General features: G+C 35.8%; 1 long non-coding RNA gene across 1 annotated transcript in view; it reads left to right on the top strand.

The window, feature by feature from the left end:
• The first annotated feature begins 2,060 nt into the window (after positions 1-2,060).
• Positions 2,061-25,735, top strand: part of LOC138707353 (uncharacterized) — a 48,035-nt gene continuing 24,360 nt past the window's right edge. The window contains exon 1 of the long non-coding RNA XR_011334192.1: positions 2,061-2,507. This is a non-coding gene — a long non-coding RNA (uncharacterized lncRNA). The remainder of the gene's footprint in view (positions 2,508-25,735) is intronic.

Genomic DNA, 25,735 nt, shown 5'->3' with positions numbered 1-25,735 from the left:
CATAAACTAAGACATAAGAGGAGAAAATGGTGTGGGTCTCTGCCTGCCAAAGAGCTGGAACGTTTGTTATTTATGGCCTATTTAGGAAGACAAGTCACCCTATTCCCACCCCACTCTACCCTTGAGGCCGGCCCATGGTTGGGAGGAGTGAAACCTGACCAGGCCAGACGAATTGTGCCTCAGTTGCAACATTTTAAGCGCAACGTCAAAAGCCCGCGAAGACACACGAAAATTCAGAAGCAGACCCGGCACGAGCGATCCTGGCCTCAGGAACAAATTTTACTGCAAAACAGGTCTATATACATCAAAGTTTTCAAATGCTTCTACAGCGATATATGCTTCATTCAAATAACTAATACATTATATAGAAACATAAAATTTGATTTCAGTTAAGCCAAGTGACTGAGGCCCGGCTTCACTTGCCTCAGTCAATCAGCCGCCACTGCTATCCACCCGTTTGTTTATCTGTCGGTCTATTTATCTACCTATATACCTACCTGTATTATTCACCAATGAGGGAGGGGCACGGAATGGGGACTGCACTCGAACGTAGTCTCCTTGGGTGGGTTTATTATACTGCCCGGCATGGAATGGTGTGCATGCCATAGGGCCCCCGCACTAGAGACTCCCTTGCGGGCGCCTCCGAACTCCCCCATAGCTACAAAATCCTTTTTACCTTTCTGCGCATTCATCACCGCAGTCCCTCAACTCTGGTCCAACGAGCTACCGGAAGTCCAGGCGAGAGTCCACGACGCATAACACTACCACCAGCAACTAATGACCACATACCACGGGGTGTAAGTTCGGTGGCGGTCCGCAGCCGACTACATTTGAGAAATACAGTAATATTCTTATTAGAAGGCCTTGCCGTTCTCTATTGAATATTGTGTAATCAGTGACTTTGTGTAGACATCACGTAGGCCATTGACGATACAGAGGATGAGAATCCGGGTCTCGGCATAGCTCAGATGGTAAGAGCTATATAACGTCATTGAGAAAGAGCATTCAGCGCGTCAAGTTGAGGTCCTGGGTTCGATTCTGGGTGCCGGATCGAATTTTTCTCCAGTAATACGTAGATTGGAGAAAGCTAGGAATTTTGGAAAGAAACCGTGCGGTTTTTTTAAGCAAGACGTAAAGCGCTGCAGCAAGACGTAAACCATTCTTTTATTACATTTGCTTCACCGTCGCTGCAGCAGCGCTGTAGCAAGCGTGCAGCAAATCAAAACTTCGCTTTACGAGTTTGCTGCACGATCCATCATGGCGGAATGCGTGTTTTGGTCTTTTGCAACGTTTATTATTGTTAAAATCGTCTAACTTAGTAATGATAATTCCATGTCATTATCATGGAAGTCGAAACTATTTAACATGTTCGGTTCTTTTAGCGTTAAATTTATTACGGCAGAAATAGAAGCCAATATTAATTGTCCACCATTTTGCAGTCAGTTGACCTACTCACGTTTTTTTTCGACTCTCATTTTGCTGCAGCAAAGACATGAAGCGCTTCACTGAAGCGCTTTAAAAAACGCACGGAAACAGTGATGATGATGATGATGATGATGATGATGATGATGATGATGATGAAAGAGAAAAGTGTAATTATGATGGCGAAATGTGTTCTAAGTCCAACGCCGGAAGTTATCCAGCAATTCTGCTTAAATTATTTGAGCGAAACCTCGGAAACCAAGAGCTTGTCCCAACCAGAATTTGAACCTGGGTCAGCTCCTTTCGCGGTCAAACATGACATGCCTGTTACTCAATAGCGATTGACATAATATAGGTTTAAAGTGCCTACTTCAATGTTTTGCTATCCACCGCTGTGGAATTACGGTTAGCACGTCTGAACGTGAAAGAGCGAGCCCGAGTTCAAATGCTGGTTAGGACCAATTATTTGTATGAGATGCTTTCCGGTGTTTTCTCTCATCCAAATAACAGTAAACGCTGGGCAATTTTCGGCGCTGGACCCTAGACCCATTTCGCTGACACCTTAATTTCATTGAGACGCAACCATAGCAATTCTGAGACATCTCGTGGTGAAACTATTAACTACGCCTTCCGTTCATTTTATAGGACCGGTCATTCATCGATCTGAAAAGAGTATGACTGCTACAGAACATTAGTGCTAGTAATATTTGATACACCAATGCCCCTTTGGAATGAAATTTATATAATTGAAAAGAGACTAACAACCAACTGCATTACATTCTTCTAACCTAATCTGTAAAACTGGTACAGAGGCCGGTTCCGTCGCTCTCTCCCCAGCTTCCGAAACCAGTGTTGCTAGTTCGGCAGTTTTCCCGCTAGACGAATCTAGTTTACTTATTGGAAGGATATAGTGGTGTGTGAACTATAAACGCTGTTTGCTGCAGAGAATAGTAAGAATTATACAAGTGTTGAAGAAATTAAGTCTGTTTTATATATATGTATATATGGGTAATTCTTCAGAAGTGAACTAAAGAAGCCACAAATTCTAATTAACTATTGCTGCCTTCTGTGAGGTGCATACACAGGTAAACACGTGATCTTATTTTACTCTTGCTAATTCTTTCAACATAACTGTTATCCTAGATCATATATGATCTAGACTGTTATGCAAGACGGTAACTCCACCATACTGACTTACTAGGGTTGCCAGATTAAAAAAAAAATATCAAAGCAGAACATTTTAATGAAGCTGATACACAAGCGACTTAATAATAATAATAATAATAATAATAATAATAATAATAATAATAATAATAAATTACCTTGTACCAATGGTATACTTGAGCGGTCCGTGCGTAGGCCGTTATTGCACGCATGCCAATACTACGTGATTCATAAGTATTGCTATAATAATACAAGGCTGACAGTTTTATCCATAGACAAATAAATAGAAGTTTTGCAATTGAGAGCGTTGTTTACGAAGCCGACACTAGAGTCTCATTCTCTTCCGTTAAATCTCAATCTATAGTTTGAACCCAGTGACGGCATTATTTCCTGAGTTCGAGCCCCGAAATTTAATTATTCTTTATTATAGTTAAAATGGAATTCCTGGAAAAACCTAAAAATATCTATACACAATGTACCTCTCCCTGTAAGTATCTGTCTGTAGTTTGAACCCAGTGACGGCTATATTTCATCTCCGTCCTCTGTCCTCTCTTTTCCCCCTCTGTTCTCTCTGTCCCCTCACTATCTCCTATCCTCTCTGTTCTTTCTGTCCCTACTGTTTTATTTGTTTTCCCTGTCCTCTTTGTCCTCCATTTTATCCCTGTCCTATCTCTACCCTCCGTTCTCTCTGTTCCCTCACTCTTCCCTTTGTATTCAACTCCTTTCTGTCCTCTCTATTCTCCCTGTCCCTTCTGTACCTACTTGCCTACCCTGTCCTCCATTTTATCCCTGTCCCCTCTGAACTCTGGCCTCTCTGTTTCCTCTGTCCTCTCTCTCTTCTCGATTCTCCTTATCCTCTTTATCCTCACTTTTCTCAATGTTGACCATTTCCTCCCTCTCCTCTCTGTCATTCCTGTCTGCACTGTCCTCCCTGTCTTCTTTGTTCCCGTTATACTCAATACCACCCCTCTCCTCTCTGCCTTTTCTGTCCTTCCCCACTCTGTCCTCTCGGTGTTCTTTTTATACCTCTGTCCTTTCCCTGTCCTCATTTTTCTCTCTCTTTCCAGTTCCTCTACCCTGTCCTCACTGTATCTTCAGAAACAGATGGCAGAGAGAACAGAAAGGACACAAATAACAGAGGGGATAGGGATAAACGAGAGGACAGGGAGGACAGTGACGAAAAGAGAAACAGATACGAGAAAGAGGACAGAGAGAAAAGCGATTTCAGAGAGACTAAAGAATGCACAATGAGAGAACAGAGAGGATAGTGGGGACAAATAGAAGACAGAGGGCAGAGGGGACAGAGAGAGGAGGAAGTGAATAGAGAGGACAGAGTGTAAAGAGAGATCAGATAAGACAGGTGTGCGAGAGGACAGAGAGGAGAGCTAGAAAACAGAATAGAGGGCACAGAGTGAATATAGGGAGGACAGGGTGGAGAGCAGAGGGAGAATAGTGAGGTCAGAGTGAGGAGAAAGGGATTGGAGAAGACAGAAGAGTCTGACAGAACAGAGAGGACAGAAAATTTGAATTAGGTCAGGGAGGACCAAGAGAGGACATAGAGGGGACACAGAGGACAGAGAGAACATAGAGGAGACAGAGAATAGAGAAGACAGAGGGCAGGGAGGAGAGAAGACGGTGATAAGTAAGGGGCGGATTTCTATGACATGTCATATTTTTTCCTATGGGATTGTTTCGGTTTTCAGACTGATTTAAACTTAATTCCAAGCATGCTGAAGAAAATGGAATAGTTTTTATTGGACATATAAATGCATATTTGAACCGTTTTTAATTTTGTAGCATATTTAGTACGAAACTGCATATTAACCAGGGGCGGCTCGTCCATAAGAGCTGCGGAGCTGCAGCACTCCCTGCTTTGACAGGAAAATAAAAATAATATATATTTTAATTTGTAGAAGAATTGTTATAGCTTTTATTGGTAAATTGCTTTATATTTAATCTGGCCGGGAATATGTACTATTATCATCATCATCATCATCCTTCACGAATTAGGCCTCTGTAGACCTGTTTCGGCCCCATCTAGCAGTCTTCTTAGCGGTCTTCCTGGCTAAAAGTGGCAGCCCCACTACTGGACTACCTAACGATAAGGCTAGTAACCTATCTTAGGGAAAACTACATTACTTTCAAGCCTCAAACAAGCAGTATGTACTATTATCTTATGCATAATCTTTTTGCGCGTCGACTGTATTGAAATTGACGCTGCATTCAAAGTCGTCCTGGGATCTGCAGGGTGGGACAGCTCATAGAGAGTGTGTCTTGCATGGTCAGGGGGTAGAGAGGTGAAGAGAAGCAGAGGGAAACTGCCGCTGTTTAAAACCCATATTTCGCTGCAGTGGCTTGCAGAGCCAGGCGACAAGGGAAGATCTTTCCTCCACTCCCACACTGCTATTGTAATGCTACGTCAAATGGATTCTCTATTCCCTTGAAACTTAATAACAAAATTTTTATTTTCTTTTTACATACTTATTATTGTAGAATCCTTTCGAGTTAATATAACGAAATTAATATTCTCTTTTGCCTTATTATTACGTATATATCCAGCCTCCAGCAGAACCTAATATTTGCCTTCACTCAAAATGATTGCACGAGTATAATCCTTTTGATATAGCACGTAAAATACGAAAGGGACTTCTTTTCCAGTTTTAGAAAATTGTTGACCATCAGTATATCTGTGAGTGTTGCTTTGGTGTGACGTCTTAATACCGTAACTTAACCAGTGCAAATTTGCAAGCATGAGTGTGTGTGAATTACGGAATATTAATTTTATTTTTCTCAACTTTCCCTTGCGGAGAATATTGATGTAATGAAGTGAAATTAAAGGGTCGTCTGTAACCCGACTTAAATCTTACTTAAGCTTCATCCAGCCGAAATAGTGCATATATGTAAGGAAGTATAACAATGAAATTTACGCTAAGCATTTGTGGTTACGTGGATGTGAACAAAAAAATCTGTATTTTGTTTTCCTTGCCTCCTCTTCGGTGGTGATGCTGCATGGACTACGAGTGGTGTGACAGATTTAGGACATTTGCCCCTAAGAAGCAAAATGCACGAATCTTTGCAGTCTCACCTGAAAAATGTTGTTTCATTGGCTATGTTACGCAACTCATACTGCTGTGCAATTAAGTGAAACGAACAGAACAAACATTCTCAAACATAATCAAGAAGTGAGAAATAATCGTGAAATTATTTAAAAAAAAATATTGATTGTATCAAATTTTGTGGCCAATATAAACTTCCCCTTAGGGGACATGATGAAAAAACGATTCGAAGAACCCTGATGTGTTTCGTGGGTTGCTACAGTTCGTGAGTAATCTAAACGAGCCTCTCAAAAATCATTTGGAACATGCCACTATTTAAGGTTATTCTAAGACAATTCAGAATGATCTGGTAGATTGTAAGTTGAGTGTCTGCCGATCTGAAATTCAGACTGAAATCGATGGTATTAGTTTTTCTTAGGGATTAGCAAATGGTCCCACAGACATCTCCCAACTAAATCAGGAAGTTTTGGTTTTTCGATATGTAGTGCATTTATTTTTGTCCTATACTTATTAGTAATGGTATCAAGAAGTGAAATTTGTATGTACCGAAATCTACAGCAGCTCTCCCAATCCACAAGTTCACGAGCCGCCACTGATATTAACGTTATATTTTGGGAATAATACCCCTTATACTACTCACATTACCAGCCAGTACATCTCACTTGACGATGTGTCAGAGGAAGAACAATTGTTTTTATACATCTGAAGTCTGACTAGTGTAATATGTAGCTAGTCTGCGATGTATGCAATGGAGGGGAAAAGGAACTGGTCACTTTTCAGGAGAAGCAAAAAACATTCCATTAATAACACAAATTACATATCATTATGTTATAGAAGACAAAAGAATATTTAAAGATCTTAGTTCCTTCTTCCATTGTTCGATGCGCATGACATCTGTTGTTCAAATTGTTGCATAATCCAAAACTGCATATTTTGACTTAGTTCCTTTTAGCTTCGACCGATTCAATTAAACAAGAATGTCAATAATATAATAGAGAAACAGAAATAACTTATAATGTTAACACAATACTGAAGTAGGAGCAAAAGTAACATATACAAAAAGAGACTGACTTGTAAACAATAACATTAACTTTAATACACGAATCAGAATTATATAATTTCCATTATTAATCGTAAAGAGTTAAAAAAAAATCTGCTACAGTTTTTAGTGTTATGGTCACACATCACTATTTTTGGAGAGTACAGGCTACCAAACCAGCTGTTTTCTACTTTCAAGTTCATACAAAATCGACCCTAACAACTTGTTTTTTCCTTGCATACTTGCATAAGACAAAAGGTAAATAAGCTACCCACTATGTCCACAGACCCATATATTTCTGGAGAAATTTCTATACCCAAAATTATTTCAAATTTTCATTGAAAATTATTTTAAAATTTACCAGCATGTAGATATGAAAGATGATAGGGAATTACATACGTCAACTTAAACGGTACAATATATGAAATGTAGTCAAATTTTGGGACTATATAGAGAATGCACTTTGATTTCATTTATGTAAAATGTTATTATTTTGTTTTCATCGAGCCCAGTTCCTTGTAAAACTTTGTGTAGCAGAAATTTCAGCATTTTAATTTCATGTTTTTCTCCCCATGTAACAAAACCAAATCATCTGCACATGTTAAAATATTCATTTCGCACTCCATTCATCATCAACACTGTTTACTTTTATGAAAACGATGATGACATTAAAAGCTCAGTTTACTATTATTTGTGCTCACTTGCAACTGAAATTTGAAGTAGAAGATCGAAAATGGAACATAAAAAGTAATTTATTTCTTTTGAAATCGATCACTTGTTTCATAATTGCTTGCAAGTTGCAGAGTAAAAACATGTAACTTGCCATAAGATGAGCCTCAGAAATTTTCGTAACTGCGATTTATTTATTTCTGCAGCTGGGAAAGCTGAAGTACTGCACCTCTTGGCATATGGGACATGCGTTATGGAAGAAAATTGTATGAAGCATGAGATCAGATTTTGTTAAGAATATTTATGAGCACGTGGAGCACTGGAACTAATCAGGTTCAGAACGCTGGTATTCATCATCCTTCTTCTCTTGACTTTGCGTTTCTCTGTTCAGCTAGAAAGAAATAACATGATTTTAATAATGTATGTTGGAATTTCAAAAGAATAATAATGTATAATTTACAGTAGGCCTAAGTTATCAAGTACCATTAAGAGATATGTGATAATGCAGTCTCTTATTTATCTAAAAGACCACATATTTAGCAGCAGATATGTATTATATTAAATCTTCCTATCATTGTAAGTTGCATAATTTGACAGTGTACTGTACATAAAATGCTTTAATAAAACGAAAGTAGAGAAGTTCAAACATCGTGATTGCATGAGGGAAAAAATTCATACAGTAGGCCCTAATATCATTTATATTTTACATATTTTATAAATTATTTTGTATAAGCTTCAGAGATTGGCAAAATTGATGTATTCATTTGTAAGAATCCCAAGTGTTTTAAAGAAATCCACTACAAAGTGTGGTAATGTCCCACTCGCTCCTGTGAGAAGTTCTATTACTTTAATTGAGGAGATTTTGTATTTGTTTTTGAATAAATCGTTTTGTATAAGCTTCAGAGATTGGCAAAATTGGTGTATTCATTTGTAAGAATCCCAAGTGTTTTGAAGAAATCCACTACAAAGTGTGGTATTGTCCCACTCGCTCCTGTGAGAAGTTCTATTACTTTAATTGAGGAGATTTTGTATTTGTTTTTGAATAAATCGTTGGTTGTAAATCACCCATTTTTCTTTATCTACTTCTGGCTGACTGGCTCTGATCTCAAATCTAATGGCGGAGTCCAAAATCTACGCATTGCCCTGTGTACAGTTAAGGGGTTAGATACAGCTTACAGCAGTAAAATTTCGGAAATATTCAATATTTTTTTCCTCCATTACTGTATCTTGTAGAATAATGAAAATTAGTATGTGTAAAAGACTGTCCTTCTGCTATATGGAAAAATCATTTTTACGATTTAAAAAAAATTATATATATATATATATATATATATATATATTTTTCAAAATTCAGTTCACTGTGCAGTGATGAAGCGTTTCCCACATAACTCAAAAACTATCCAGCATTCTGTGGTGAAATTTCTTGTGTGTATTTATGCATGTCATATCTACAATATGATGCAAGATTACTTCTCTACCTTTGATAGATTGTTTGATAAAAAATAAATTTGTTTAAAATTGTTCAAACATCAGTATTTTCTTCTAACAAAAATTGAAAAAAAAAAAAATATATATATATATATATATATTATTAAGGAATGTAGTTGAAAGAGCATGATATTGTAAACATGAGTTTCAGCAATAAAATAAAAGAAAGAGTACATGAAAAAGTTAACAAGTTTATGAGTTATGAGGCAAATGCTTCATCACTGCACAGTGAACTACCATCATTATGAATTAAAAAAAGAAATATATATATATATATATATATATATGTATATATATATATATATTTTAAATCGTAAAAATATTTTTTTTCATATAGCAGAAGGACAGTGTTTTACACATAGCAATTTTCATTATTGTACAAGATACAGTAATGGAGAAAAAAAATGTTGAATATTTCCAAAAATTTTACTGCTGTAAGCTGTACCTAACCCCTTAATGGCAATGATGCCATCACTTGCTACATGTTTGATATATCCGAATGTCGTACATCTATCTGTCTGTCTACATCCACCCACCCATCTATCTACCTCAATGTTATCTCCTAAATTATGATAGTCAGAAGTCATTTCAATTGCATGCTAACCACCCTGCAATCAGACTGACTGCTCAAAGCAGTAGTTTACAAGCTGTCACCTTTTTCGCAGTTAGCACAGTGAACTTTGTACACTGAGGTTGTGTTATCAGGTTTTCTTTCTATAGTTTTTCCCTTTCCTTGTTTGTTTATTATCGGTATGTAAATGTTCCCCTAAGAAGCATACAGGACGCTTCATTTAAGCAGTCATGATTTGTTGTGTACGAAATGAGTCTCAGTCAAATCCTACAGTTTTAATTTTAGGCATACAGTAGGAAAACTTCACAATTAACAGACTTTGGTGAGGCAGTCATGAATACAAAACAAGTACTGTATATTTTCATGTCCGCCAAAACAGACGAGACCACTTGAGAACTAGACGATATTCCCGTATATTTTTAAATAATGTATTTATTTCGTACAAGGGAACATCACTCAATGTTAAGAAAACTTTATTTGGATCCAAAATTAGGATGGCACAAACACATAGAAAGTATATGTACTAAATTGTCGAGGGTAATTTTTGTTTTTAGGAAGTTAAGGCCATTGGTTTCAACAGAAACTCTCAGACAGGTATATTTTGCACTGTTTGAATCTCACATTAACTATGGAATTCATATATGGGGAAGTGCAACAGGAGTCAATAGCATCTTATTACTACAAAAAAGAGCACGAGGGTAATATTCAATAAAAATAGCAAGGAATCATGTCGACCACTATTTCCAGAGTTGAAGGTAATGTCAGTTTACAATCTATTCATTTACAGAACCTTGATATTCCTAAAATCCAACATAGATCTTTATCAGACTAGATCAGATATACATTCCTTTAACACTAGAAATAAAGATAAATTAGATTACACAAGGTGCAGATTGAGTGTGAGCTCAAATACCTGCTTTTTTAGTGGCATAAATATATTTAATAAGCTACCATTGGAGGCGAGAAAGTTACCAATAAATAGGTTTAAGTCCTGCATACATAGGTGCTTGCTGAACAGACCTTTCTAGTCAGTGAGTGAATTCATGGAGTGTGATGTAAATATTGTATTTTATAAATGTAACCCTTTCTTTATATTTTAATTTGTCTCTTTGTATTTTAATTATTCCTTTTGTACCTATATAAATGTGTTAACCTTCAGCTTACTCTGTTTATCTCTCAGTGTCTGTTTATTTGACTATGTATGTTTATTTGCTTATAATTATTTGTTTACTTGTCTATATTTATTCGTGCTAAGTTTGTTTGTGCATGTGTGAGTGTATGTGTGCATGTGTATACTATCGAACCTGACGATGTCATATCCAGGCCTTGTACACTGGTTTCTGAGAAATAAATATTATTATTATTATTATTATTATTATTATTATTATTATTACTGTTATTAAAAACAATTTATACACCATTCGAAAGAGCATCCTGCAATATGTTTAAATCTCTAATATTACTCCATTTTGAATCTTGCATACACCACTTTTAACACTTGAATATAATTAATTGATGAACTAGTGGACTTACTCGTGTTAAATATGAAATATCTGTCCGGCTTACAGCTGTTTCAGTGCTTCACGCACCATCATCAGAGCCTACTAGATCGCGGCGTCATCTCGAACTTCTCTGCCTGTTAGGAGGGTGTGTTTTATTGTTGGAAGGTGTTGAATTGTGGAGTCGAATAGTGTGTGTGTACTGAAATTGATTGACGCCAATCACATAACCAATACTAACCATACATACAATAACATAAATACGGACATGGAAATCCTACACACACAACCCAAGAACCAAAAACTCAACACACTGGAACAATATGAAATATACAAACACACTAAAACACACCCCGATCAAATCCTCAACACACAGATCAATTTCAGTACACACACGCTATTCGACTCCACAATTCAACACCTTCCAACAATAAAACACACCCTCCTAACAGGCAGAGAAGTTCGAGATGACGCCACGATCTAGTAGGCTCTGATGATGGTGCGTGAAGCACTGAAACAGCTGTAAGCCGGACAGATATTTCATATTTAACACGAGTAAGTCTACTAGTTCATCAATTAATTCTAATATTACATTCTGCCATGCACATATGGACCAACTAGAGGGAGTTAAAGAGGCGGGGGTGGGGGTCTCCACCATCCAATGGGATTATATTTGACCTGGTGGGCACGAGGATTGAATACATATGTTGTGTCGTCTGAAGCAATGTAGGGAGCGAGTGGCAATGGAAAGCATTGCATTTCCTAAACATGGCGAGGAGAGGTTACATACATTAAAAATAGTAAGGAAACACAAATCTACATTAAACATATGTCTAAACAATTTATGCATCATTTTTGAAACTATAATTCTGGGACGTATTAAAACTGCTAATTTCATATAGCCTACTGCTATTTTATTCCGAGCATGTGGGTGAGTGATCAGGAATTTTAAACACATTACAATGAATGCATATGAAATTCTCGAAACAAACATAAAATCAAACATGTACTCACCAATAATGTGACAGTTCCTGCAAATTCTCCTTCAGCAAATTAATTCTCCTGTGAATGATAATGATAGTTAACAAAAAAAAATGCTCGAAACAAATTCACTGCATAGATGGAAATAGTGTTTTTGAGAAAAATTGGATAAAAAATTTGACCGTGAGCAAGGAGTCAATTTCATAAAATATATATAAAAAATTTCATCATGTTTATTGAACAGACCCAGAAACAAAATTTGGGCCACCAGAATTTTCAAAGTTCCAGTTATAACATACTGCGCATGTTCAGTAAGCACTGAATTGCCCGAATTTCTTTTCTGGGACTGTACACTAAATTTAACGAAAAATTTGTTGAATTCCAATTACTGGTACTGGAAAAAAAGTACACTTTTTGATTACCTTTTGTTTTGGGAAAAGGCTTGTTGCCTTCATGTGGTGTCTGCAACTTAGCTGCCAGTTGTAGTCTAAGCTGGTCAATGCTGATTTTCGGAGCATTTGTTTCTCCTTGAACAGATTCCAGCTGTGCTTCTACGTCGATATTTTCGAATATTAGTTGTGGAACAATCATAAAAAGAACTTCTTCCTCACTCATTCCAGGACCTACAAATATATATGAATCAACACTGAATACGTATAGCTATTTATTAATAATGTTACAACAAGCTATTTCCCATAATTACCCACTTCATCCATTTTGTTTAATGTTAACAAATTCTTTGTAGACTGCAATCACTGTTCTTTACTTGAATTTGTGTTGCTTCAGTTAGCGGAATGTGTTGGTCCTGGCATACAGTGTGTCTGCATCAAGAATAATAATGAAAGTTGAGTAATTACTCAGATTCCTTTCCCAAAATAGCACCAACCAATATTGAAATGAAAGTAAGGTGAATTTCAGTGATTGTTTATTATGGAAATACCCACAGAAGAAAACATTTGTGATTCAAGTTTCACATCTAATTTTTTAGACGTTTCCAGTATGGTATTTGTTAAATATTGGAATTCATTTAGGCTTGAAACGAAAAACAACTTGACTGGAAGCAGAAGTAAAGTAAATTCCCCACCATTTCGCTGTAGCTCGTTTGTTTTTATTGTTAATTTAGTAATTGATTAACTAGCGGACTTACTCGTGTTAATTATGTAAGTCTGTGCAGCTTACAGCTGTTTCGGTGCTTCATCACACCATCCTCAGAGCCTACTAGATCTCAGCGTCATCTCGAACTTCTCTGCCTGTTGTGCGGGTGCGTTTGATTGTTGAAAGGTGTAAGCTGTGAGCTGCACAGACTTACATAATTAACATTTCAATACCTTTCAACAATCAAACGCACCCGCACAACAGGCAGAGAAGTTCGAGATGACGCCGAGACCTAGTAGGCTCTGAGGATGGTGTGTTGAAGCACCGAAACAGCTGTAAGCCGTACAGACTTACATAATTAACACGAGTAAGTCCGGTAGTTAATCAATTACTTATATTCAAGTGTTAAAAGTAGTGTGCGCAAGATTCAAAATCGGTTAATTTAGTGTTTTTTATGTCTCCTTATGTTTATTGTCGGTAATTTAATGCCTGTGAAAACCACTAGATTGTCTCATTAACCTAAGTATATGGGGATAGTATTTTGAGCCTGTGAAAACCACTAGATTGTCTCATTAACCTAAGTATATGGGGATAGTATTTTGAGCCTGTGAAAACCACTAGATTGTCTCATTAACCTAAGTATATGGGGATAGTATTTTGAGCCTGTAAAAGGCCAATGCATTTCTGTTTTGCTCTCTGTCTATATTCTGCAATTTCTCCTAATCATCCGAATTGATGTTTGATGAATTCCCTGTTCAGGTACCGGTATCTGAAAAATGTCTGCTTTTGATACATTTGCTAAACATGTTAACAGGTTTTTTTTTTTTTTTGCTGAGATGATATGATGAGGTGCAAGCGCATAGTCAAACCCATTTTTAATGAGTACAGAAATTGATGACTGTCTTAAAATTCAGCAGACAAGAAACACATTTTAAATATTTGTCAACAGAAACTGTTACACAGAGAATAAAAATTTGGAGCAGCAAATCACATTGTTTCACGAACACAAATGTTATTTCTCCCCATTTTAGTTAACTTACACTGAAAACAGAAACTCATATAGATATGCTTTGAACAGAATATTGATGTTTCTTTTACAACATGATTCTGAGAAAGATAATTTTAACTTTCCTCTACATTGGTGAACTCCAGATATCCAATTAAATAAACACTGATAGGGGAATTTGGAATGGTTTGCACCAAATAAACTTTGTTCTATGCAATTGCAATATATATTTATATATATTGTGAAAAAAATTATATACTTGTTGTAACAAGAAGGAATATGCGAGGAGTGTTTGAGAATAATGTGCTTAGGAAAATATATTGGGGCTAAGAGAGACGAAGTTACAGGAGAATGGAGAATGTTACACAATGCAGAACTCAAAGCATTGTATTCTTCACCTGACATAATTAGGAACATTAAATCCAGGCGAATCCAGAAATGCATATAGAGTGTTAGTTGGGAAGCCGGAGGAAAAAAGACTTTCGGGGAGGACGAGACGTAGATGGGAGGATAATATTAAAATGGATTTGAGGGAGGTGGGATATGATGGTAGAGACTGGACTAATTTTGTTGAGGATAGGGATCGATGGAGGGCTTATATGAGGGCGGCAATGAACCTCCGGGTTCTCTGGTGTAGTCCTTGGTATGACATGCATGGAAAAGATTATTATCATATAACTTGAAAGGTGTCGAATTCGGAAAAAATGGCATTAACATGTTTTGCAGCAAATCAGGTCCTCTATCACCTTCTATATCAGTGTGAAGAAGAATATATAGTATTCCATTTTATCACAAGATGAATACACTTTCTTGTTTACCTCCTTGGAGATATGAGTTGTTCTCTTCACGTGATACCAGCACCTTGGCCTGTTCTTTGAGCTCGGTGTTTATTTCTGGAACATTTGGCCCAGATTGAGAGTTTAACAGTATGTCTATTCCAAATTTGTGTGCAGGGTGGAGAGTAACGAAATCAATTTCATTTGTTTCTTCTGGACCTACAAATATACAAGAATCAATGCTGAATATATCTAAGAATAATTATACAACTGTCTATCTTTCCCATATTTTTCCCACATTATCTGTTTTGTTTAATCTGCACAAATTCTTCAAAGATTACGTTCACTGTTCTATCTTGAATTTTATTGCCACAGTTACGAGTAGTCTTGATCCTGGCATATGTACAGTGTGTCTGCATCAAGAATAATTACCGGTACTCAGCCTTCTTTACCAGAATTATAGAAATCAACGTTAATATGGAAAGGAAGATCACAGATTTGTTTATTATGGAGACACATACAGAACAACTCATTTGCAATAGTGAAATTTCGCAACTAGTTCTTCACAAGTTTTGTGTTTGGTAATTATTAGAATTCATTTTGGCTTGACTGGATCCAAAGGAGTAACGGCTAGTGCGTCTGGCCGCGAAACCAGATAGCTCGGTCGGGGCAAGTTACCTGGTTGAAGTTTTCTCTGGAGTTTTCCCTCAACCCATTATAAGCAAATGCTGGGTAACTATCGGTGCTGGACCCCAGACTCATTTCACCAGCATTATCACCTTCACTTCATTCAGACGCTGAGATGTTGATACAGCACTGTAAAATAACCCACTTAAAAAAAAAGAACCAAAGGAAAAATAAATTGAGAGTTATGTCACTGCAGATTACTTGATTTATTTGTTAATTTTTGCTTCCCATTTGTAATTATTTTTTTAAGTTGGTCATTTAATAGTGACAGTATCAACTACTTTTTTTAGTTTCAGGCTTAATAGATCGACTGTTGATAAGATTTTTTGTATTCGACAGATATTGGAAAAAAAATGGGAGTATAAGGGCACAGTACATAAGTTATTCATAGATTTCAAAAATACATATGACCCGGTTAAAAGAGAAGTTTTATATAATATTCTTATTGAATTTGGTAATCCCAAGAAACTAGATCGATTAATTAAAATGTGTCTCAGTGAAACATACATTATAATCCTTATAGGCCAGTTTCTGTCTGACACTTTTTCAATTCACTGCCGGCAAAAGCAATAGTGGCTCGCTGTAAAAAAATAGGTGAAGTGCTGTTCACATACACAAATGCATGAAGAGTTTACCAATATAATGAGTAGGCCTACTATTCGTGAAGTACGTATATTAAATTCAGATGTTTGTGATGGGCAGGTCATGTAGCACAGAAATGCATATAGAGTGTTAGTTGGGAGACGTGAGGTGAAAAGACCATTGGGGAGTCCGAGATGTAAATGGGAGGATAATATTAAAATGGATTTGAGGGAGGTGGAATGTAATGGTAGGGACTGGGTTAATCTTGCCTAGGATAGGGACTGATGGCGGGTTTGTGTGGAGGCTGCAACTGCAATGAACCTCCGGATTCTCTAAAAGCCATTTGTAAGTAAGTATGAACTACTAGGTATTCTCATTATTGTAAGTATAGATGGATAGTATAGTGATACTGCAGAAAGGCACTCCATTTGCCTAAGTGCCGCAGTTTTCCCTATGAACCAAATTGACATTTGATGAATGCCCTGTTCAAGAATCTGAAAAAAAAAATGGCTTTCTAATAAATTTGCTAAACATGTTAACAGCTTGAATAATTTCAAGGGAAAAATTGTTCCAGAGCTGGGTATCGAACCCGAGACCTTTGGTTGAGCGCGCCAAAGCTCTATGGACTGCTTATTCTTCAACAATATATTATTGTTTATATTTATATTTGATTCCTGTAAATTTGGGACAGGATTGTAGGTGAAATAATGGAAGTGATGTCTTGTGCAGAAAACATTTACTTCCTCTCTTCAAAGATAATAAATAATGATGATGATGATGATAATAATAACAACAACAACAATAAAAATATCACAATTATAAAACTAATTTATTAAAGTATAAACATTTATCTCACATTTTAGACATCAATATATAGAATGAGACATTTAAGTGTATAGTTTTGTATTTTTAATTGCTATTTAACCAGTGGTCTCTGTGACCACATCACAACTCAAGATTTAAGGCTATGAATCTTGTGTCACTTCATGGCAACTAATTGTGAAAACATGTCACTTCAAATTCTTGCTTAACAGAGACTTTGGATTTGGATATGAGAGTGTTGAGTTTTATCACTGCTGGAAATTATGCAATGAGAAACACCCTTCGGGAGTACACGGTGCATATTCATTTAATTAAAAGCACTTTAAAATATTTGTACACAAATCTAAATTGGAATATGTAGTATTCCATTTTATGGAAAGAGAAGTACACTCTTTTGATTACCTGTTTGAAAAAATGATCCAGTTTGAGGAGTTTGAAACTGAGTAGTATTTTTGGAAAATGTTAACTGATGGAGAATTACATAAACATCTTCATTACTGAGTTCAGCTGCATCTAAAAAAATAAATGAATTAATAATGCATATATTTAATACAGTAGTTACAATACATCAATCCATTTTCCAACATCATTTACATTTATTAGAAATATTTATTTTTCAGTCACTGACTATACTGCAATATTTGTAAGGTACAAAACCTTTACATTACATGTTTTAAAAATCGTATGCGAGTCCTCACATAGCCATCGTACAGCCACCATCCAACAAACACACACATCTACATTAATTAAACTTGACAGCTGACTTGCACCTTATTACATATTTTACCACAATCACAATATTTGGATACCGATTATAAAATCATCTTGGGTGATTAGCATCACCGTCCAATTAAGCATATACTGCTAATCAACATAAAACAACCTAACATGGAAAATATTGTTGGACATTAAGACATCCATAATAATTTTGAACAAGCACCCAAGACAAACCTACAAGATATACACCACGATGCAGACACATATCTGAACAGTGCATCAATAAGAAATAAGAACACGAACTTAAACAAATTCACTAATATAGTTCAAATACTGTAATTGCATCTCTTCACATTTTACAATATGCAGTTCATTCCATTTTTATTTTTTATTATTTTACTTGTGAAGACTTGCAAACACATATATTGTAATTTACACGTGTACTTTTAACTATTTGATAATAAGGGCAGTCACACAAGAATAACATCTGTATCCTAATGTTGATTTTAGTATGGTTTATTATTCTGTGTGCGATTTAATATGTGTTGTATTTGTAGAGACTAATGATATTGCTAGAGTGAATGTTGTATCTGATGATGTTGGCATAGTCCAACGAAAATGTTCATACGATTTTTAAAACATGTAATGTAAAGGTTTTGTACCTTACAAATATTGCAGTATAGTCAGTGACTGAAAAATAAATATTTCTAATATATATTACAGACTTTTCTGAAAATCAATAAAAAATGAATTGCAAAATATCATTTACATTTTTTAATATGAACAAATTTGTCATAATTATTCAGTTTTTATTTACACAATTTTGACACTTTAATACCAATAATGGTTTTATTAAAATTGTTAAAACAACTTAAATGTCTTCACTGCTTTATATATTGAATCTGTAAGGTACTTTATCTAAGTGACTATTTTACGAAGTATGAAGATAGGATAAAGTTCCACCAGAACTACTCACTTAGGTAAAGTACCACATAGTTAAGATATTTAACACAGAGAAGATATTTAAGTTATTAATATAATAAAATTTAATAATGTGATTAGTGAATTTAGTCTTCATAGTCACTTTTCTATCTTTACTTGAATTTTTATTGCCCCATTTATGGGTATATATAGTCCCGGCATGCAATGTGTCGTCATTGGGAATAATAATGGAAGGTAAGAAATTACTCATCCTCCTGTTAAAGAATAACAGCAATCAATTTTAATATGTAAAGGAAAGTCACTGATTATCCTAACAAAATTTCGACATATCGTGAAATACAGAATAGAAATGTATTTCATTTTTTCCCCCTTCCTCGTCACTTTCGCTTTCTGCATCTGCTTCACTACTCCTACCTGTTGCTGCATCTGCTATCTTTTGGTCACTTGCTGAAAGCCTGGTTCATTCTCACTCGCTCACTCACTCACTCACTCACTCACTCACTCACTCACTCACTCGTTAACGCGTTAGAAGAAACTGCATTGTTTACTTCCATCTATATATTTCCAAACTTTATAATTCTCGATTGCCCTCTGTATGTTAAGCGTAATGTGCATAATCTTTCTACATGTTCATCCATTCATAATTATTCTACCCGTTCCAGACTTGACATATACTTCACCAAGTACAAATTCTGTATAGTATATCTTATAAACTTTATAATTCTTTACCATTGCACATAAGAAACACGTCATATTTTACTTTCAGAAGGATGGTGAGGAGGACATTGATGGCAAATCCAATCTACAGTGTCAGTGATTTTAGCAATATTACGTTTTAGATACTATTTGTTTTAACCTGATGTAATTGACAAATCTGTACATTTAAACCTGATTTTATACTATTTCTTTTAAAACTTTTAACCTGTTTGTGATTATCTGGTGATTGTATATTTATTTATTTTTTTTAATTTTTACATTTATTCATATTGTAGTAACCATGTGTGTGTATATATATATATATATATATATATATATATATATATATATATATATATATATATATATATAATGACATTAAATTCATCTATCTATCTATCTATCTATCTATCTATCTATCTATCTATCTATCTATCTATCTATCTATCTATCTATCTATCTATCTATCTATCTATCTATCTATCTATCTATCTATCTATCTATCTATCTATCTATCTATCTATCTATCTATCTAATCTATCTAAATCTAATCTATCTATCTATCTAATCTATCTATCTATCTATCTATCTATCTATCTATCTATCTATCTATCTATCTAAATCTAATCTATCTATCTAAATCTAATCTATCTATCTAAATCTAATCTATCTATCTAAATCTAATCTATCTAAATCTAATCTATCTATCTATCTATCTATCTATCTATCTATCTATCTATCTATCTATCTACCTACCTACCTACCTACCTACCTACCTACCTATCTAACTCATTTTTCTAAGCTTTGGATATTTTGTACATTTTCCTTTACTGAAAATACTACTCTACCTACAAATGTTGTAGATCGTGACTTTTTTATGCGTGTGTTCTTGACTGTGTGCTTAATAACATTTTCTATGAAGACTTCCTTCAGATCAATATTTTATGTCTATACAGTGCGTATACTAAGTGGCTCCACAGGAGAATTGGCAAGCAGAACGCCGGGACTCAAAGAGTTGCGTTGGTATCGTGCAGGTAAAGTGAATGACCTTGGCCGCATTTAATGGTGGAGGGTGGGAGGGAGCAAGAGAGGAGATGTAATATCCCTACGTGTTCTAACCAGGCGTTACACAGTACCAACTTTGCATCATTGCCGGGTCGAATACTGACTGCCGCTTGTTTCACTGCGGAGCCAGTTAGTATACGCATTGTATATATAAGTAAGTAAATAATGTATGAATTATTAATATTCTTGTGAATTTAAATGACATTGTGAAAAATCGCTACTCTTTTCACAAATTGAAGTTACAGGACAATGGAGAAAGTTACACAATGCAGAACTACATGCATTGTATTCTTCACCTAACATAATTAGAAACATTAAATCCAGATGTTTGAGATGGCCAGGGCATGTAGCACATATGGTTAAAACCAGAAATGCATATAGAGTGTTAGTTGGAACACCTGAGAGAAAAAGAGATTTGGGGAGGCCGAGACATAGATGGGAGGATAATATTAAAATGGATTTGAGGGATGTGGGATATGATGGTAGGGATTGGGTTAATCTTGTTCAAGATAGGGACTGAAGGCTGGCCTATATGAGGGCGGCAATGAACCTCCAGGTTCTCTAAAAAATACATAAGTAAGTAGTCCAGAAGTAAGTAGTCCAGTGACTTATTACAAGCCTTTCTTGGGATTTGTGAAGTTGACATTGTTCCTCCTGCTTGTTGCAGGTTGCCACTGATTGAATGTTTGTTTAACACGAAATTCTTAAAAAATATTTATGCTCGACCATGTCGAAATGTAGTAATTATACACCTGGCAGCAGCCCTTTAATGGACCTCATTAAATTACACCTATTCATTAAAGTTCAGGTGTTCCAACAATCAGAAAACACCATTGTAGCAATATGAAAGCACAAGTATCGATTATTCTCGGATATGCAATCGAAAGACAACTAGCGAAATGTCACGGAGGCTGGAAATCCAATACTGTCGCAGAAGGTTATGTTCTGTTACTATAATAATTAGCGTTAATTGTAAATAATATTCAAATAAATTCAATTCGTCATCTCGTTTTTCAATGTCTAAATCAATTTAAAGGTTATATCAAGATTAATGTTTATTTTACTCTCTAGATTATATCAAGGTCAATGACATTTTTTTCTCGGAAATAATCAATACTTTCGCGTCTGCGCACATCTCACAATTTACGAGATATTGCACAAGGTCAGTTCCGCTTCCCAGTCAGATAAGAATAACATGAATACTTATGAATAATTTCAAGTTATAAATATGGTCGAGCATAAAAAGTCGTATGAAACTTGCCTATAATGGTAGTAATTAAGACGCTCATATGAAAATTATGAAACTCACTTGTGCTCGTTTCATAAACATACTCGCGTCTTAATTACTACCATTATAGGCGTGTTGCATAATGTACTATATTGATTTTGGCTTCCCATTTGTTAACAGAATTAAAATAGGTCAGGTGTTTTATTTGTATTTCCTCTTTCATATGATTTTTTTAACATTGTTCATATTTTAAAATTTGTGTGCGGAGTACCGGTACCTTTGATTCTGGTGTAATTGTGCATTTACTGTAACTTTGCTCCTGTAAGCTGAACATTTTTGTAAAGATGTTTGCTTTTTTTTTATTAAATACTCTTACATATATAAGAGAAAGTAAAGAAACAGAGTAAAATAATTTCTGGTGTATGCTGGTGTGTGTGTTCTTTTTAGTTTTCTTTAACACAGAAATACTTACTGCCAATCCTCATTGCAGAAAAAACTCTGTCGATATTTCCCATCCGCTGAATGTATTTTGCAATCTCACGATAACAACTACTATTTTGACTCGTCATTACAACTACTAAATCATTCTTGCACTGCCCTAGAATAAGCAACAGACAATAAATTTTATCAGTGAACATGATTCAGAAACGATTGCATAGTGAAATGTATCTTGATTCCGAAGTGAAATAACTATACGTTAAGAATATGGCATTCTTATTTGACTTTGTGTAATACAATGTGAGAGTTCTATCATTATCGTTTGACAACTCCAGTCTTCTCGAGTTGCTCTCGAGTTTACATCCTGCAATCTGCTACTTCCCTTTGCACTTTGTTGATTTTGCCAAGCAAGCTCATTCGGTTTGCTTTCAAATTTTGTGCTTCTGCAAATGAAATTAAGTTGTCGCAAGTAATATTCCTTCCTCTCTTTAGGAATGGGCATGCAAGCTTCTTTTCTACAAAGTCAATAAGATTTTCAACACTAGGACGAGTTTCATGTACAGAAATGTATAGGCCAGGAATGTACAGGCTATGATAGTTTGCTTGAATCTGCCAAATATCACTGTCATGACAGCAAACTCGTCATATTTCAATTGCTCGAAGCGAATTGACCTCAAACTAAACCTCAAGAACGTCCACTGTGTTTGGTTGATTGTGGACCAATCATCTGTATCTCTGAAACTCAACAATTGACCCTCCAGTAGTCGCGTGCTCAAATCGAACGTTAGTGGTCGTGTGGACTTTGATCCATATTCTACATATAATTCTATTTTTTAACTTTCTCTGGTTAATTATTATGATTACACATTAACAGAATCTAAATATATTCATTTCTTCAAAATTCACAAAACAATTGTTTGTCCAATTACATATTATAATAAATGCTGTAAAGACATAAATTTAGAGACTGAGAACATCTGTGTGGAGCACAGTTGTGATCCAAGAATGCACCAACTTCATTATGCGCCAAAAAAACAATTGCTTAACACTCGTCAATTACAGCGCCTAGTTGAGAGTGTAGAGAAATATACGAACGAAAGATACCCAGATGACAGATATAATAAGTGCAGCCATCTTGGATCACCAATCATAAATAAAAAACTGGATCACTATTGTGACCTCAACAAACAAGAGAAACTGGACACATGTTTTGAACACTACCTGTAGCATGAAAATGATTAAGAAAATTGTTTTTCTGAGTGTATAAATAGAGCAGGAATATTATGGAACAAAATAGTCAAAATCAGTCAGAATGGTGACGTGTTTTGTTTGAGGCCCTTTGCTCCAGTGGCAGATGCAGGGATAAGTCAAGCAAGTCATTATTATGCATTTAGAAGGAAGCACATATCTGTTTCAATGAGTAGTTTTGAAGTCTGTAGCAGTCTCGGAGAGATACAGTTGCTGTTTGAGAAATAAATAGAGCAAGAATTTTCCATTCTTTGAGCATCCATGAATACGCCTAACGAATATCGTTGGTTCTCTTAGAGTGTCTTGATTACAGAATTTTTTACTAACGAGTATTAAAAATAATTAGCTTTGAGAGAGAGCATATAGCTTTCTTCTTACCAGATGTCCCCACTATCTCTGCCATTGTTTGAGTTCTCTGATTTCCCACTGGTTCTTCTGCAATTAATATATAAAGAACGTTTTAATATACACAATGCATGTAACATTGTGAAATACATGAGTTATCAAGTGAATAAGTTTTGTGGGACTGGCATACATTACTAATGACAGTTGTCAACTTCATGTAAAATTGTAAGCCCACCTCTTACTTTTCATAATTTAATTGTTTGAAGTTTTCATAATAATAATCCGTGGCGCTACAGCCCGTGAAGGGCCTAGACCGACCATCCGGCTGCTGACCTCACGCCCACATGCCGAAGCAGAGGTGGACGATCATCTAACCAGAATGGAGGTATCGTGTGGTTAGCACGATGATCCCCCCAGCTGTTATAGCCGGTATTCGCAACCGGATTTCGCTACCTATTGTAGCTCCCCAAGTGCATCACGATGCTGGGTGGGCACCGGTCCCATACACTGGCCGAAATTTCATGAGAAAATTTCTTCCCTCACGAGGACTCGAACCAGCGCGCATTCCGTAATGCGAGTCCTAGGCGGGATGCCTTAGACCGCGACGCCACGGCGCGGGACTTGAAGTTTTCATGTGGCAATAAAGTTTTGTAATTCTGCCACACCCACAAGACTTCACTGAATAACCCATGTTATATGCAATCTTTACATAATTCAAACTACGTTCTAAAATTAAAAATATTTTCTAATCTGCACAAGAGTTATTAAAAATGACTATTTATTACTCCCAATTACAGAATATGAAAGTCCAACACATAGGTCATTCGGAAATTCTGCTCCCCTAGTGGAGACTAATGTAAACTGGTGGTATGGGTTGGAGTTCATTCATTCATTCATTCATTCTATTCCATAGATCTTACATGAGCAATGAAGCTTTAAGATGTGGAACAAGTAAAAATTTTACAATATTACAATTACAATTTTTACAAATTTTTACAGTTTTACAATTTAGTAATTCTCTACAATTTTTACAATTTTGTGCAATTTTTTTACAATATTTTGGCGAGATGTAGTGAGATGAGGTGAGGTCCGAGGATATGCCAAAAGATTACCCGGCATTTGCCTTTTGGTTGGGGAAAACCTCGGAAAAACCCAACCAGGTAATGAAATCAAAGGGGTTGATGCCGAGGCCTTGCCATAGACCATCCGGCTTCAGTCCCACAGCTGGGGAAAACCTCGAAAGAAACCATTCAATGAGACCAAAGGGGGATCCAACCCAAGCCCGAACGCAGCTCCGAATCAGCAGCGCATCGAAGGCTCTACTAAAAGTATACAATACATAGCCAATCAGATTATTAAATTTACAAATGCAAATGATCATTCATCAGTTGAGCTATATGTATAATACAAAACAAGTAAGTAAGTGGTGCCTAATTTGTGTTATCTATAAGTTATAAGGTAATAATTTCATTGATATTGTATATGCAGTAATTATAATAATAGGACTGTTATTTGCAATGCCCTAAGGAAAAGTTTAGCAAATATGCGCAATCATGCTTCTTTAAAATACATGTTGCAGGGGCAAAATTGCTAACCAATATCATGAAGCATTATGGGAAGTTTGAGTCTCAGTGACTGTGATCTTTACCCAAAGTTGAAATAACCACTGAGTGGGATACTCTTCATTATAATAGCTGTAGAGCAGACAATTTGAAGCTTAGAGCAAAATAGTGCTGTGGATGGCATCTGTCGCCTTCCAGAAGCGTGTCATGATATCAGAGGAGATTACTTTTAAGTAGTCCACACCTGTGGAGTAACGGTCAGCGCGTCTGGCTGCGATACCAGGTGGCCCGGGTTCGAATCCCGGTCGGGGCAAGTTACCTGGTTGAGGTTTTTTCCGAGGTTTTCCCTCAACCCAATACGAGCAAATGCTGGGTAACTTTCGGTGCTGGACCCCAGACTCATTTCACCGGCATTATCACCTTCATATCATTCAGATGCTAAATGACCTAGTTGTTGATACAGAGTCGTAAAATAACAAAATAAAATAAATAAAAATAAAACTTTTAAGTACTGTACATATCGATGGTGTTTTGTAAAAAGGACACTATCAAGAAAATCAAGAGATCTAAAAAAAACTGTATAAGATCCATCATTTCATAAATACTTACATTATTTCAGTATTTTCACTATTCTTTT

Source organism: Periplaneta americana, chromosome 10 (assembly GCF_040183065.1).
Source record: "Periplaneta americana isolate PAMFEO1 chromosome 10, P.americana_PAMFEO1_priV1, whole genome shotgun sequence".
In the NCBI taxonomy this organism is placed as follows: Eukaryota; Metazoa; Arthropoda; class Insecta; order Blattodea; family Blattidae; genus Periplaneta; species Periplaneta americana.
Note: the sequence above shows the minus strand (reverse complement) of the source record. Positions and strands in the feature narration are given on the sequence as shown.